The 15088-nt window shown below is 36.2% G+C and overlaps 1 protein-coding gene across 1 annotated transcript in view; it reads left to right on the forward strand.

Moving 5' to 3' along the window:
- Window positions 1-505: 505 nt before the first annotated feature.
- Window positions 506-15088, forward strand: part of LOC115628990 (prolyl endopeptidase FAP) — an 87232-nt gene continuing 72649 nt past the window's right edge. Inside the window, exon 1 of the mRNA XM_030525271.1 lies at window positions 506-926. The gene's annotated coding sequence lies outside the window, so the exon portion shown is untranslated. The remainder of the gene's footprint in view (window positions 927-15088) is intronic.

The raw sequence follows: 15088 nt of genomic DNA on the forward strand, positions 1-15088 counted from the left end.
ATAAATAAAAATGCTGTATTTTACACCTATTTTCGATTATATAGATTTTATGTATAATTGTTAATTGTGCTTTTAATCCAATTTAAGCTTTATAAGCTGAATAATTTGGTAATAGCCCGGTGTTTTTTTGCATTTCATAAAGTGACGGTTGACTGTGCTGTCTGCTGGAAATGCCGCACATTACGTATACGCTGTGTGTGCACTACCAACGAGCGAGAGCGAGAGTGCTAGAGAGCGTGTGAGCGTGTGAGCGACCCGGCAGTTGCGCTCTTTGCCGCAGTTGTTTTAACCACCTGTCTAGCTGGCTGCCCAAGTTGGGCCAACTGGCCTGCTTGGCTGGCTGCCTCGTTGCCTCGCTGCTCGTTGCCTGCATGTTTTTCCAGGGGGTATTTCATCTCTGACGGATCTGAGGCAGAGTTCAGTTTCATCTGAGATGTTTGCGGCAGCGGTCGATAAAAACGGAAGCCAGCAAAATAGAACTGTGGCAAGCAGCGCGTCTGGCAAGGCAACGCGTGTGTCCCCACAGTGACTGAAAACATTTGAAACATTGCAGAGGGAAAGCTGAAAAAGTTTCCAAGTGCGAAAAACTATATATTGTGTTTGATTGAAGTTCGCTCCAAAACAATAGCGCACAATTTAAGTTAAGCGCCCAGAACTCATAGACAGATAATCTGGTACTCTAGTTGGTCGCATCTAAATTGCAATTGCCGTCGCTAAATCATTCGTCATAATTTGTTGTTTTAGTCAATTGGCTGATTGTGTGATGAAAAAATAGATTGCAAAGGCCTATTCAATTACAACGTGTGATTAAAGTTAGTCGGGTACATTTCAAGGCTGACTAGTTTGTCGCCCAGTGGTCAAGTTTCTTAAGCGGCTTCAAAGTGGCAACGGACTACCGCAGAATGACACGTGTCAGGCGCATTGTGGTAAGTTCCCACACAAAAAACAAGCACGCACAATACACACACACACACACACACACGCGACATTGCAACTGTTACACTCCGCATATGATATGTTTAATGGCCTTAAATGCTTGCAAACACATGCTGCCAGTCCTTTAGCAATACCCAAAAAATTTACAGCTGATACACACAAACAAAACAAACACGCAACGTGCCTGAGAGATATTTTGTAAAAATATTCTAAATTCCCCACATTCCAGACATGCAGGCGTCCTGCCTGCCCCTTCGTCCTTACACAAATTTAATTTCACATTTTAACGCGTTTGCATGCCGACTTGAACAAATTTTACTGCTAATTTAATATTTAGTCCGTTTTTTTATATATATAAGTATGTACGAGTTTGTTGTTTCCCCCAACAAAATGTGCTCTTTGAACTTTGACTCTTGACATTCGCGTTGCCAATATGCTTTGTACTTAGGCTGCCTAGTTGGCCTTTCGCTATGAGTTGACATGTTTGTCCCACATTAAGCAAAATGTTTCAAAGCAAACAATAAAGCTGCAGTTTTATAAGTAGCAGCTGAAAAGAGGGGACATCTTTCTCTGAACATATCTGTAATAAAGTTGAACTAAAGCTCTAAACAACAGATGCTAATGGCAATGAATTTGATTGTTTTCTAGAATAGTTTCCAATAAACAACAAAAGGAACTTCGTTAATTAGATGACAGAAATAAATGTACAATTAAAGTCACAACGATTGCGATATGTCTCTCTATTTAATGAGCGCTGAATTTACTACGCATTTGAAGTTGCTGCTAAATTTTGAACGAAATGCTACCATACTTAGGTTCTAATATATATCTTTAGTTATAATGAACAAACTTGTATTGTTTGGCTTAGACACGAACTATTAATAAGTTATTTTTTTCTTTTAAGCACCAATGGTAATGGTTTATAGATTTTCCGTCGTTTTCCCCTAGAAGTATAGAAATTTGTACTACAATACCAATAGCGATTAAGACAACTTATCGTTTTATTTGCTTACACTCCCTGATTATTTGTGTCGCTTTTTTGTTTAAAAGAAAAACAGAAGGGCAATAAATACACAAAATAATAAGTTATGTATTTGATTTATTAAGGTCTATGAAAGCTACTACTTTTCCTAGAAATTCCTAATTATATAAAAATAAATAAAAAAATAAAAGATTTTCTAATATAAATGAGCACAAAAGCATTTTCAAATAAAAGTATGTTAGTAGAGCCGCAACAGCCCAACGGCCCAGTATCAGGTGACAAGGGGCCAGTCAGCAGATGAATGATAGATCTGCCAGTAATTGAGAAAGGTTCTGCGACCATCAGTTAAAATATACTTAACAACTTAAAATATGATAAGACATATGTAAAATAAGATTAAGAATAGCTTCTATTGAGTAAGGAAGAAAAAGAATTGTGCATTTAGTCTACTATTGTGGCATGTAAGAAAACAACTGGCAAAGAAATGCAGAATAATATAAAATCTGAATGGGATTGGAAATTAAAGTGAGCTTTTCCCTCGTTCGTTATGCTAAAAAAAAATTTAAAATGGTATTAATAGACATTAATTATTTAATATAATCATTTTGATGTTTCACAAAGAAAACCAATTGTGACATTTTGGTGTTTTATTGCAGCATTTTCTCCCAAATTGAATAATTTGATTCATTTTATGTCAGCTAGAGATTCAGAAAGTAATTCCAAAAAAAAAGAAATAATAAAAGATGCTTCGTTTTCTCGTCTAGCTGGGACATCAGCAGACTTACAGGCCTGCTAGCTTTTGTGAAAAAAACATTTATGGTAATAATGTTCTTACAAAAACTATCACGATCTATATTGCGATTGTAAGCCCCTACATATTAAATTAGAGCTATATACTTATGTAGTAGTAGTTGTTGTAGTAGGTAGCTTTATTTTTATATACACATTACTTAGGTTTACAAAACATTTTTTAATTTTATAGTTAACCCAAAAAAATAAAGCTTTATTTCAAATATATCGACTTGGTTAAAAAACCGTCGATCACCAAAAAATTCCCTAAACTACATTGGTTACTACACCTGACTGTCCGGCTATATATTTATGTATATATGTATATTATAAGTATCTATGTATTATGAGACTCACAATAATATTTATAGTTTTTATTCTACCAGCTACAGTTTGAGATTGAAATAAAGTTGTATTTTGAATATAATTAATCAGAAATAACACACAATAAAATCCAGTGTAAATGCATTACATATTCAGTCAAATGTACATTCTTGAATGCACATCATTTTTAAAAATACCTTCAAAGCATAGTGTTTGCCTCTCTATGCCTGCCCAATTCCCAATTAAAGCTAGAGTATTAGGCGCTATTTTAAAACCGCAAATAGCAAGTAATTCTTTTGATATATATTTTTAACATTTTACGAACTGCCCACGCATTATTGAACCAAACAAAACTGTACCTTCAGCTGTTGTTTTTAACTTTATGGCCGTAAGCAACTTTCATGTTCACGGGTCGTATGCGCAATGTGCCCACAATGTTGTTGCCATTGCTGTTGCTTTTGCGTATTTAATGCGTTTTCTGGCCTAAATTGTTGAGGTGAAAGTTTAATACACACACACACACATACACCCCACCTCCACAGATTCACAGAAAACATTTCGTGCATATTTTCATTGCCTGGCCATAAACCACCATTGACCATTGGCCTTCGCTTATCAGACTGACGAACGCTGCCAATTTCAAAGCCACAGCGCCAACAAATAAAAAGCAACAAAAGTAACAGCATCACACCAACCAAAAACAAATACAAACAACAAAACCAAGAAACGTGCATTAATTTCCAACAGAATTTTTATCTCAGCCTTGAAACGGACAACGGCAGCGAGTTGGTCCTGTCTGGCCATCGCAAAATGAACAAAAAATGCAAATGCAGTTGTTGGCGCGTTGCCTGCACAACAATTTTTACCTCTTTTTCCCACATTTTTTCATGATGGGCCGCTAGCTTAGGGCCGGCTTATAGCAACAGCTGTACAAAGGTATGAAAATGGCAAGGAAATTGCATTTGGATGCATGCTGAAACGTTAAAAAACTATGAACAAGCACCCCAGCAGTGCAACATGAAGTTGTGGAAAAAAGCACTCCAATGGTACCTAACATATGAAGATGGTGGCAAAGGCTATCCAATGTTGCCAATTTTGAGTTAAAGTTTGCTGGGTAAGGCATTAGAATGCTTTCGAATTTAAAGGGAAAAGTATTCCACAATATTTCAGTTTGTATTGCACTGTTATATTATCTATCAAACGAAATGTTTAGCTTCTCGATTGAACAGAATTCCTGAGCTCCATTGCTTTTATGTGTTTAATGCTCTTTAACATATTTACATCAGCTATATTAGATGCCTAATTATTGCCTATTTACAAGATAATAACACCATGGAAAGCGTGTCTTGTTAGTCAACTTAATAAAAGAAATTGTGATTCTCTTTTATGTTTGTTCTCCAAAATATTGTAATCATAATAAATTATATTTATTGAATCTAACGTTTCATAGTTAAACATTTTATTGTCTTAAAAGTACAATAATAAAATAAATAAAATATTTATTGTGTGTACATAAATTTACAAATTTATGGACAGCATTTTTTCAATCACGACCTTCATGATATTTGAGAATGATTTATTTATCTTGCTTTTTGAAATTCATGAAAATTAAATATTTCTGAATTAAATTAAATAAATTAAATTTGCTCTCCAAAATATTACAATCTTTTCTGTAAATATTATATTTATTAAATCTAATGTTTCATGGTTAATATTTTAAAGCCTTAACCGTTATTAAAATAAAATAAATAAAATATTTATTGTGTGTACATAAATTTACAAATTTATGGACAGCATTTTTTTCAATCACGAGCTTCATGATATTTGAAAATGATTTATTTCTCTTGCTTTTTGAAATTCATGAAAATTAAAGATTTCTGAATTTAAATTTGCTCTTCAAAATATTACAATCTTTTCGGTAACAGTTATTAAAATAAAAAAATTTAATTATTTATTGTGTGTACATAAATTTTTAAATTTATGGACAGCATTTTTTCAATCACGAGCTTCATGATACTATATTTGAAAATGATTTATTTCTCTTGCTTTTGTAATTTATGAAAATTAAGTATTTCTGAATTTAAATTTGCTCTCTAGAACATTTTAATCTTTTCTGTAAAAATATATTTATTAAATCACACGCTAAATATTTTAAATCTAACGTTTAATGGTTAAACATTGTACAGCGCTAAAAGTACAAAAATAAAATAAATAAAATATTTATTGATATTTTGTAATATTTGAGAATGATTTATGTGAATGATATATGTGAATGATATATGTGAATGCTAATCGCTTGATTTATCATGCATTTGAAAATTTCTGAATTTAAATATGTGGTTGCTTTGTTAGCTGATTCATTCGAATTGGTTAACCAAGCACTGGCCGCGTTGCTCGTTTGATTTTTATAAATGCCAATATTAGGTATACGCCGCGTGTGTCAGTGTCAGATATCTATGCGAATAGCTTTAACTCATATTTGGCACACGCCTCTTTGGTGTCGCATTAACCTGTTGGTAATTTGGTCGCTACATAGCCATGCTATATGCCCACAAATCAAATGGCGTTCGCTGGCAAGCCGGCACTTGAAAAGCCCCTCCAACCTGAACCCTTGCACTCTAACCCATGCGAACATGGCTTTAACGGGAGGCGTAACCTTCGGGCAGACCGCGTAACGTTTATCACAACAAGGCAATAAATTTCATGTGCCTTCTTTTTTCTTGCACGTTGGTGCCAGAGCCATGGGTATAGCTATTGTTATTCTTGTTTGTGTTGTTGGTGTTGGCTTTGCCAAACATTTTTATGGTCTCTTCATTTTGTGGCAGCTGCCAATTTTGCTTTGCATACTTGGTGGCAGGCTGGCAACAATGCAACAAAGGCAATAGCAACAATTCAATGCTCAATTGAAACGGCGCATTATTATGTTTACTCTCCACTGCCCCCACTAGCTCTCTAGCCCGCCCACCATCCGCTGCTGTCGCCTCGATTCTGACATTGTCAAACAACTAAAACAAACATTTTATTTAGGCACTTGATTGATGGTATTAGCTTGACATTTTGCGCACGGAGCTGGGGGCGTGGTTTCCTTCTCAGTGCGCCTTAATTAAAGCTGAGTGTGAGAGCCAGCTGGGCGTGGCACGTGATGTATATATAAGTGTGTGTGTGTGTCACTTAATCAGGAAGTGCTGCGGCTAACATTTTTGTAAGCGCCTCAGGGACTATGAGATATATAATGTATAGAAAATTAAGTGCGTTTCTGGGCGCAGAGGGGCATTACATTTACTTGATTGCTGTGCGGCAAAGATGATGTGATAAGACTGTGGCTGTCAGAGTTTAATAAACTTGTGTTTGGTGTAAAAAAAATACATTTTAAATTGCTTTTTTATTGAAAGACTGCACCAATTTAAGTGGACTCTTTAAGACCTTCTGCTTCATATTACAAAATATCTTGAAACTGTGTTACTACCTTGCTTTATATAAAACGAAAATTAAAACAAGATAGAACGCTACAGTCGAGCAAGCCCGACAGTAAAATAGCCTGTACTCTCCACAAAAAAAGAAAAATTAAAAAAAAAAAAATTTAAAAAAAAAATTAAATTATTAAAAAAAATTAATGAATTAATTAATTAAATTAAATTAGAATATATGTTTATGTTTAGTTTTAACAGCATACATTTACATCACGTACCTATGCGTGTTTATATGCGTGTATGTATGCAGCACAAAGTTGAACCAAAGCAGCAACAACAACAACAGGTGCGGGCAGCGCTGCCGACAGAGGCAGCGCATGAGCAGCGATTTTACTTATGGCTATAACTTTCTTCAGAATTAACCTATCATGATGAAATTTGGCACACGGACACATTAGTACTAACTGGATGTACCTACCAAAATTGATTTCAAAATTCCGAGAATTACGGAAGTTATAAGAAAAAACACGAATTGCGGGGGAGTGGGGGGGTGCATCGAAAAAAAACTCAAACTCGTACTTTCTCGGTCTTAGGAGAATATGGAAACCAAGTTTGGTTATTCTAGCTCTTATACTTTCTGAGATCCTTGCGTTCATACGGACAGACGGACAGACGGACAGACGGACAGACAGACGGACAGACGGACAGACGGACGGACGGACAAGGCTATATCGACTCGGCTTCTCATCCTGATCAAGAATATATATACTTTGTGGGGTCTGCCACGCCTCCTTCTGTGTGTTACATACATGCGCACAAAACTAGTATAGCCTTTCACCCTTTGGGTACAGGCTATAATTAGCGTAGCCTCACAATATATTTATCTACAGGTTTTGTGATATATGAATAGTTCTGGGAACTTCCATAAATGAGAATAATAAACCGCGAAACTATTTTTAAATATCCATCTGAGACAGCTGCAAAACTGTTTTTTATGTTATGATATGTCAGTCTGGGATAGACCTACGAAAGTATTGAGTGTTTTTTTAATACTAGTGCTGCTTCCTAGGAATTAACACCTCCTGCAAATAAAAATAAATATTTAATGCTCTCTTACATGAAAAATTTCTTAAACCTATTTCTGCTTTAACGCCATTGAGGAATGCAAATAGGAAGAACACTTTATTAAATTTTTATGGGCAGTTTAGCCAAGCAGAATATCGTTGAAATCCATAAACAACTATAAAAATCTGTTCACACCATTTTTATGATCTCATAAAGTCTTGTTAGGTTTTGATTGAACATTGTTGAGTTCATTTTGTAATAATGGAAATACTTTTCTAAAAACGAACAAGCCTTATCTTATTCTTTCTTTTATTTTCTAACGATAATGTCTATGTTTTAAATATGGACTGTTTCAGCCTAACATTAGTTTGGTACTTTTTTTCTGCGATGTTCACAATATCGATGGTGTGCTCGATAAAATGCCCTTAAAACTCATTATTATTTAATTTAAGACTGTTTGTAAAACTATTTATTAAATTCCCTACATGCGCAAATCAACACAAATGCTGAAGTAAAGAAAAATGTAGAAATAAATAAAAATGCGTGCTAATGCATGACAGCTATATAAATAGTTTGCTGCATAAATACAAAACTTACAAAACTGCTTAAATAAAGTTTGATAGTAGTTTGAAAAATAGCAAAGGGCTATTCACATAAACGAACATTGAAAAGGAATTCCCTCAAAAATGTAAGCCTCTTATGAATTTCGTTAAATATTTATCTTACATTTTACTTTTAATTTGAAGCCTTTAAATAGTAATGCAATAAGCTGCCTTTTTGCGTCCTCAAATTAAAATTATCTAACCTGACAGACACAGAGGAAACTTACTTTTCAATTTGACCAAACAAAGGCAACAGGAAAATTAATAAGATTATAAGGTTACTATGCACAATTAAATTAATTACATGAAATATTTAGTATGCAATAAAGCAGCCTTGTAAGTTCAACTTCAAACCTAATTGCTGGTCGAGGAGAACAATTTGTCTTTGTTGCTGTAACCAGCATAAATAAATAGAAATTATGTTGCTTTTTCAAGCTTAAATGTCTTTGCCAGCATCCAGCTTTTCAGTTTGTTTTAATCCAAAACGCATGTGCCTTTGTCTTCGAAACTACACTTCAAGAAATTTTATATATCAACTACTTTTAGAAATTGTTACTATTCTCATATTTTCAAGAATAAAATATGTGCATCAATTAAATAAATAGAATTCAAATTAATGAACTGTTGAAAAAGTAAAAAAAAATAATATTCTACCTATTTAACTAATTAACTTAACTAACTTAACTTAACTAATGTTAAGTAAAACTAAAATAAATTCATTAAATAAACATGTAAATATTTTTCGCATTTAAAATAGAAAACCAATTTTCCTGAATGAAGTAAATAAAACAGAATAAGCAATACTTTCCATAAATAAAGAAAATAAACACATGAATTATGTTGAACCATTGCCATGTTAGGGTTAAGAACAAGCCAATTGCACAATAGCTGATTGATTATATTAATTTATTTATTCTGAATTATTTACACATAAGCGCGCTAATCGTTGCAACCTTAAAGCAACATGAACCGAAAAGATTCTCGTGTTTCTAACACACACATATATAGAACTGCTTAATAAAACATTTCTATTCAAAACTTAGTTTTGTTTGATAACTTTTTTATGATCACAATAAGAAAATGTTTATCGAAAAAGGAACGAAAGAGCGAATTTCGGTTGAGAACACCCAGAAGAGGAATATAATTTTGGTGAAGAAATATTCGACATTGGTTTCAAGTGTAGTTTTCTATAGCTTCACATATTACGCATACGCAGTGTTGTGCAAAGGTTGCATTTGCTTTGTTGCCTAGCTTAGTAGCAACTTGACTTGGCAGCACCTTCTGATCTTCTGACTTGATGAGCAGACATGTCGTAAAGTTTGCTTCACATAGCAGCATGCTAGCTAAGGCAAATCCTTCTGAAAGCCCAGCATGGAAACCAACGGATTGTTGTTGTTGTTTATGGCCTTGCTGCTTACCTTGTGCTGAGAGCAAAATTATACATATTTTAATGGCAGCTAGTGGCCAGTTACATAAGCTCTAAAAAAGGGAGGAAAGGATACAACAAAGCCGCAACAAAAAAACGTAATGAAAATGCCAGAGTTGGGTGGTTGGGGGGCCAACCATCAACTAGCGGACTGCGGACAGCGGGACAGCTCATCAGACAGGTGTTCTCCATTGCTGCTGCAGCTCGCTGTTCCTGTTAAAATTGAAGTGCCAAAGCCAGCAGGGTGTCAACACCGCAAACCAACAAAGAGCGACAGAAGCAGCAGCAACAATATCAGCAACAGTAGTGGAACAACGAGAGCGACAACAAACGACTTGTTTGTGTTTTCGCAAAGCGCTGGCAAAAGACAGATATAGCCGGACGGTTGGGCAACAAAATGAAGCACCAAATTGCTTTTTGCTGTACAGACTGGCGACTACAGTCGGAGTTACAGAGAACCAGCACAGTGGTACGAGTGGTTTAGTCTCCAGTCTTCATCTACATGACATGCAACATGCAACATCCAACAGCCCAGCCGTTGCTGAGAGTATAGTTGACTTAATGGTTCAATTCGATTAGGTGAAAAATACAGACTTACTCTATAAAAGGAAAATTGTGATCAAATTTTTAACACCCAAGTTCCGCCAAAAGGCATGGAATATTGAATCTTAAACTACCAGGGTTCTTAATATTTCAAATAGTGGAAGCTACTAGGGTGAAGGAATTCAAAACTGCTGCCAATTACGTTATGTTATGTTTTATGTATATGATATTGACAGATATTTGTCAGAAGTAAATAAATAAATGTAGTGAAAATGTAAGAAGAAAAAATTCCAATTTCAATCAAGTCTGCAAACAATACTATTAAAATACAGTTTGGCCTTTTTGAAAAACAATCGAGAATAACGACTTTGAGGCAGTGGGGAAATTTCTTAAGCTACAATTGACACCTAAATAAAATTAAAGAGTTTTCAGACGTGACAGAAAGGAAGCGTAGTTTTCAAGAAAATAAAAAACTAATTTCAAATTTTAAAAAGTCTTCAAAAAAAAAAAAAGAAAGAACAAATATAAAAGTCACTCACTTGCTGGGGGAAGCCTTATACAGCTATATATTTTTATTTTGACATTCTGGTTCTTAATAAATAATTATGCGGATTACTCTAAAATACTGATAGGTATACTATAATTATTGAAGAAAAGCTTTTAACCAAACACTAAAATATTAAATCATTTATTTCGATGACAAAATGTCATCGTTTATTGGCATTTGAAACCACTGTGCCCGCTGGCAACTGTCAACTGGCGGCTGTGGCAATGAGAATAGCAGCAGGTGGCAGTGGCACCACGGGCCATAATGTGGTAGCAGCAGCAATGGCAACAACAATAACAACACTGGCGGGACACATTCTGCAGCCACAACAAAATAAAATACATAAAAAATACTTTATTTCAGCCATCTGACCCGCATGCGCCACTAAATTGCGATGGTGTTTGCATTAGGCATTTCAATTAAGCTAAGCCAACAAAAACACAAAACAAACACGCACCACACACACACACACACACACACACATAGCCACATACTATCCCTAACACACTGCGCCACTGAGGTGCGTGTTGCCGCAAAGGAATTTACATTTGACTTCTTACCAAAATTATATAAAGCAGAGCAACCTGGCATGGCCAATTAAACAGCCAATTTTTGGGGGCCAACATGAAAGTGAAAGGCAAAGGCAGGCAAGAAAATAAAATTCATTCGAACGCCGCCTAATAGTCAAAATTGTTGCCTGCTGTCCCGCATATTGCCGGTTCACACTTCATTTAATTTCATTTTAAGTTGCCGTCGCCCTTTCTCAACGCTGCCAAGGCGTTCCCAATTACGCCGCTAAGTTGCTTTATTACTCTCTTGCCCCCCTACACCACCAAGTGCGATGTCTGCCAATTTTTTCACGTACCACCTCGACAACTTCGGCTTCAGCTTCTACTTCAGCATCTCTGGCATCGGCATCGGCATCTTTGCCATCATCTTTGCTGGCATCGTCATCTTGGTGTTGCTTTATTAAACCTTGGCAGCGCATTCGACACACGAACACACAGAGACGTGCACGTGCAACATTTGTATTTAAATTTGAATGTCTTTGCTGTGGCGCCTCAGCCTGTGTGCACCCCAACTACCCAGCCACCTAGCCACCCAAGCACATACGCTCACCAGCTTGTTGAAGACGAAACACAGCTCATCAAGACGCAACAATGTAAGTTGGCCAAGTTAAGAACTACATGGGGCGCTCGAAGAGTTTAACCGCCATAATTGTAGCTTGGGAAGAAAGCAAACCATCTATGATATGCTCGAGAAGATAGGGCGACGATGAGAAAAACCCTTAATGAAACTCTCCGATGGAACAATTGATGAAACTCTGTTATTAAAACCGAAAAATATGCCCCAGATGTGCAGAGTCAATAAGTGAAAATATTGTGCTGACTATAAGCAGCTAATTAATTTAACTTCATTTTTACTAATTCGAGGCCTATTGGCGTACATGAATTCAAGTTATTTCTCCAGGAATCTATTCAGTCATCTATCTATATTTTTAAGAGCTCGTTCTAAGCGATCTTTAAAATATTTAAGCTTTTGAGTATTTTGTTTTCCTTTATACCTTCAGTATTGACAAAAATAGTATAGATTTTAATACGTTTTCGGTTATAATTTGATATATTTTTAATGGAAATCCGATGCCGAGTACAGTATTGGAATTTCTTAATAGCAATTTGTTTAGTATAGTAATTAGTACTGAGATTAAGAAAATGATAGGTCTAATGACAAATGAAAGCATCTCTGCTGTCAACCGACATCCAGTCCCTTGTTAGGCGCCACTTTTTAAATTTGCACAGTTTATAGACAATAAAGCCCAGAAAAGTATTCTTTATATACAAGAAAAGTATATACACAAGTAAAAGTATTTTTTAAATAAAATCAATTCAAGAAAATTAATAACATACAAAATATATAACACATATAGAATACATCGTACATTTTCAATAGAATACATTTAAATCAATATTGTTTCAATGTGTGTCTACGTGAAAAACAGCACATGGCTATAACTTCCCTTTCATTTAATCTATCATGATGAAATCTAACAAGAGGACCCATAAGCACTAACTTAATGAATCTTAAATAACAAGAAATATAGGAGGTAAATCACTAATATCGGGGGAGTGCTGATCAATAATATATATAATGCCTTGCCTCCTTCTGTGAATTACATCTACACTCGCACTAAACTAGTATACCCTTTCAGCTTTGGGCTCAGCATAGCAGCTTTAAGTACATTTAAAATTAAAACAAAGGCTTTTTTTCATGATAAGCAACTGACCTGTTTGCTCTGAATCTACATTCATAAGTAACGTTGTTTGTTCTTGGGCTCATTTGTCCAAATCAAACATTTATAAATCTATAAATGAACCCATAAACAAACGACATTACTTGTGAATATTGATTGGCGCAGGGGGACAATTTAAAATTGCTTCAGCTTAAAGCTATGGCTTAAAGTATACCTCTATATGCTGTCACATTTGCATTAAGGTAGCTTCAAGAGCTTTCCCTCTGGCGTGCCAGCCAGAACTGGGGAGTTACCGCTGGAGTTACCCACGTGCTGGAAAGGAATGCCTACATACTTAATGCCTTGGCACTGGCAGGCGTCGCTTTAGCCAAATGCGTTGCCATCAAACTATACAACACGTTCATATTTCTTACAGTTCGTTACACATTTAATATTAAAGCAAATTGCTGGCTGCCACTGCCACTGCCACAGCCGCTGCCACTGGCACAGCTACTGCCGACAAAGCTGGCTGGCAGGAACGCTGGCGAGGCGTAGGTGGAAGCTGTTCTTTCCTCGACGCCTCCATGCCGCCTTTGTAGGTGTTTATGTGTGTATGTGTGTATAGGTGCGCCATCGTGGAGGATGGGAGGATGGGGGGCGGGGAGGCGTGTTGGCAGCCAGACTGGCAGTTTTTCTTATGCTTTTTTACACATTCTTTGGCCGTTACGGGCGCTAAATGATATGCAAATAAAAGTGGGGCTTAGTTTTTTTTCCATTTCTTCTTTCTTCTTCTCCTTGTGCTCATCGCTGCTTTACGGCCTTATTCACAGGCAAGCGCATAAGCCTTGAGTGTGTGTTTATATCTGCCTTGAATGCATATGTGTAAGCCGTCAGCAATGTGTCTGCATGGCCATTTAAATTCAAATTTAAATTGTTTGCTTCATTTAAGCGGCCTAAATTGCTGGGCATTGCTTTGTGTTGTCTAAATACATAGCAGGGCACAGCTGCTGGCTTGTTTGTTTGGTTTGCTCGCCTGGCTGGCATCGATTTATGCCGCCACCTCGCTCTCTTAATTAACATAATTGTGGTGAAAGCTGACCCTCATAATTTCGATTTTATTAAGCGGCACAAAAGTTTTCGCTCACCTTTGGCTGCACACCCACAGCCACAGCCACAGCCACTAAAGTGAAAAGTTTCGGGCACAACTTTAACGCGAAACTTATGCCCAGAAAGAAGTAGTTCGCTTACACATAAACAAACAAAAAACACACGCCCATACATAACATTCCTTAGTTGCACTAGATTGTTGAAAGTGGACGAACAAAACCCAGAGCATGGATACAGAAGAGCAATTTCTTGACTTCTCAGATCAGTGAGAGAATGTTTCCGAGCTGCGTCTTAAAGCTGCCAAATCGTTAGGTGACATACATAACGCAATTAATTGCAAATAAAACAAACTTGATAGTGTGTGTCCGGAAAGGCCCAATTATTTGTCTAAACAAACAGCCACCAAGAAAATTCTCAAATGGTCGACAGCTGCAGAGGCCTCCTATAATTTATCATTGGACCGGTCTCCAATTATTTTGCATCTTCTAGACTTAGCCATCTGTGGACATAAATGCCTTAAAAAATAAAAAAACAAAAAGTAGGCGTAAGTTATGCGTCCATACAAAAAGTGGGAATTAAAATGAATGAAATAGTGAACAACGCTTTGCTGATTGTGTATTTCAAAAATTGAAATTGAGGCAGTCATCTTTCAAACGGAGTTCAACAATTAATTTTGTCACTGTATTAAGCTTAACTCTCTGCAGGTGAGGGCCATTGCTCAACCATCTCAGCCATCCTCAGAAGCTATGAAACAGTAGGCGTAGGGAAAGACTACTTGTAGTTGCTGGTAATTTATGGATAAGAGCACTTCTACACACCCTAGTATACGTGACAGGGTGTCGTTAAAAAGGAAGGGGGGCGACAATAGCTTAAACCAAGCATGTAAGTGTAAGCATAGTTATGAAGTATACTATATATTTGAGTGCTTAGTATGTAAGGGTTAGAACATAAAAGTCAGTTGTGAGTCGCAACGGAGAAGGCGCAGCATCTTTGAGTGTTAGCCATTGGATGTACAATTTTCCTAATCAATTAATTTGTATCTTAAAACGACCGAGCGGACTCTTTTCTTGTGGGCTGTTGACAACAATAAATAACTATGTACAACTACCCAGGGGCGGTGAGAATAC

Source organism: Scaptodrosophila lebanonensis, unplaced genomic scaffold (genome assembly GCF_003285725.1).
Source record: "Scaptodrosophila lebanonensis strain 11010-0011.00,11010-0021.00 unplaced genomic scaffold, SlebRS2 tig00000131-arrow-arrow-pilon, whole genome shotgun sequence".
Lineage (NCBI taxonomy): Eukaryota > Metazoa > Arthropoda > Insecta > Diptera > Drosophilidae > Scaptodrosophila > Scaptodrosophila lebanonensis.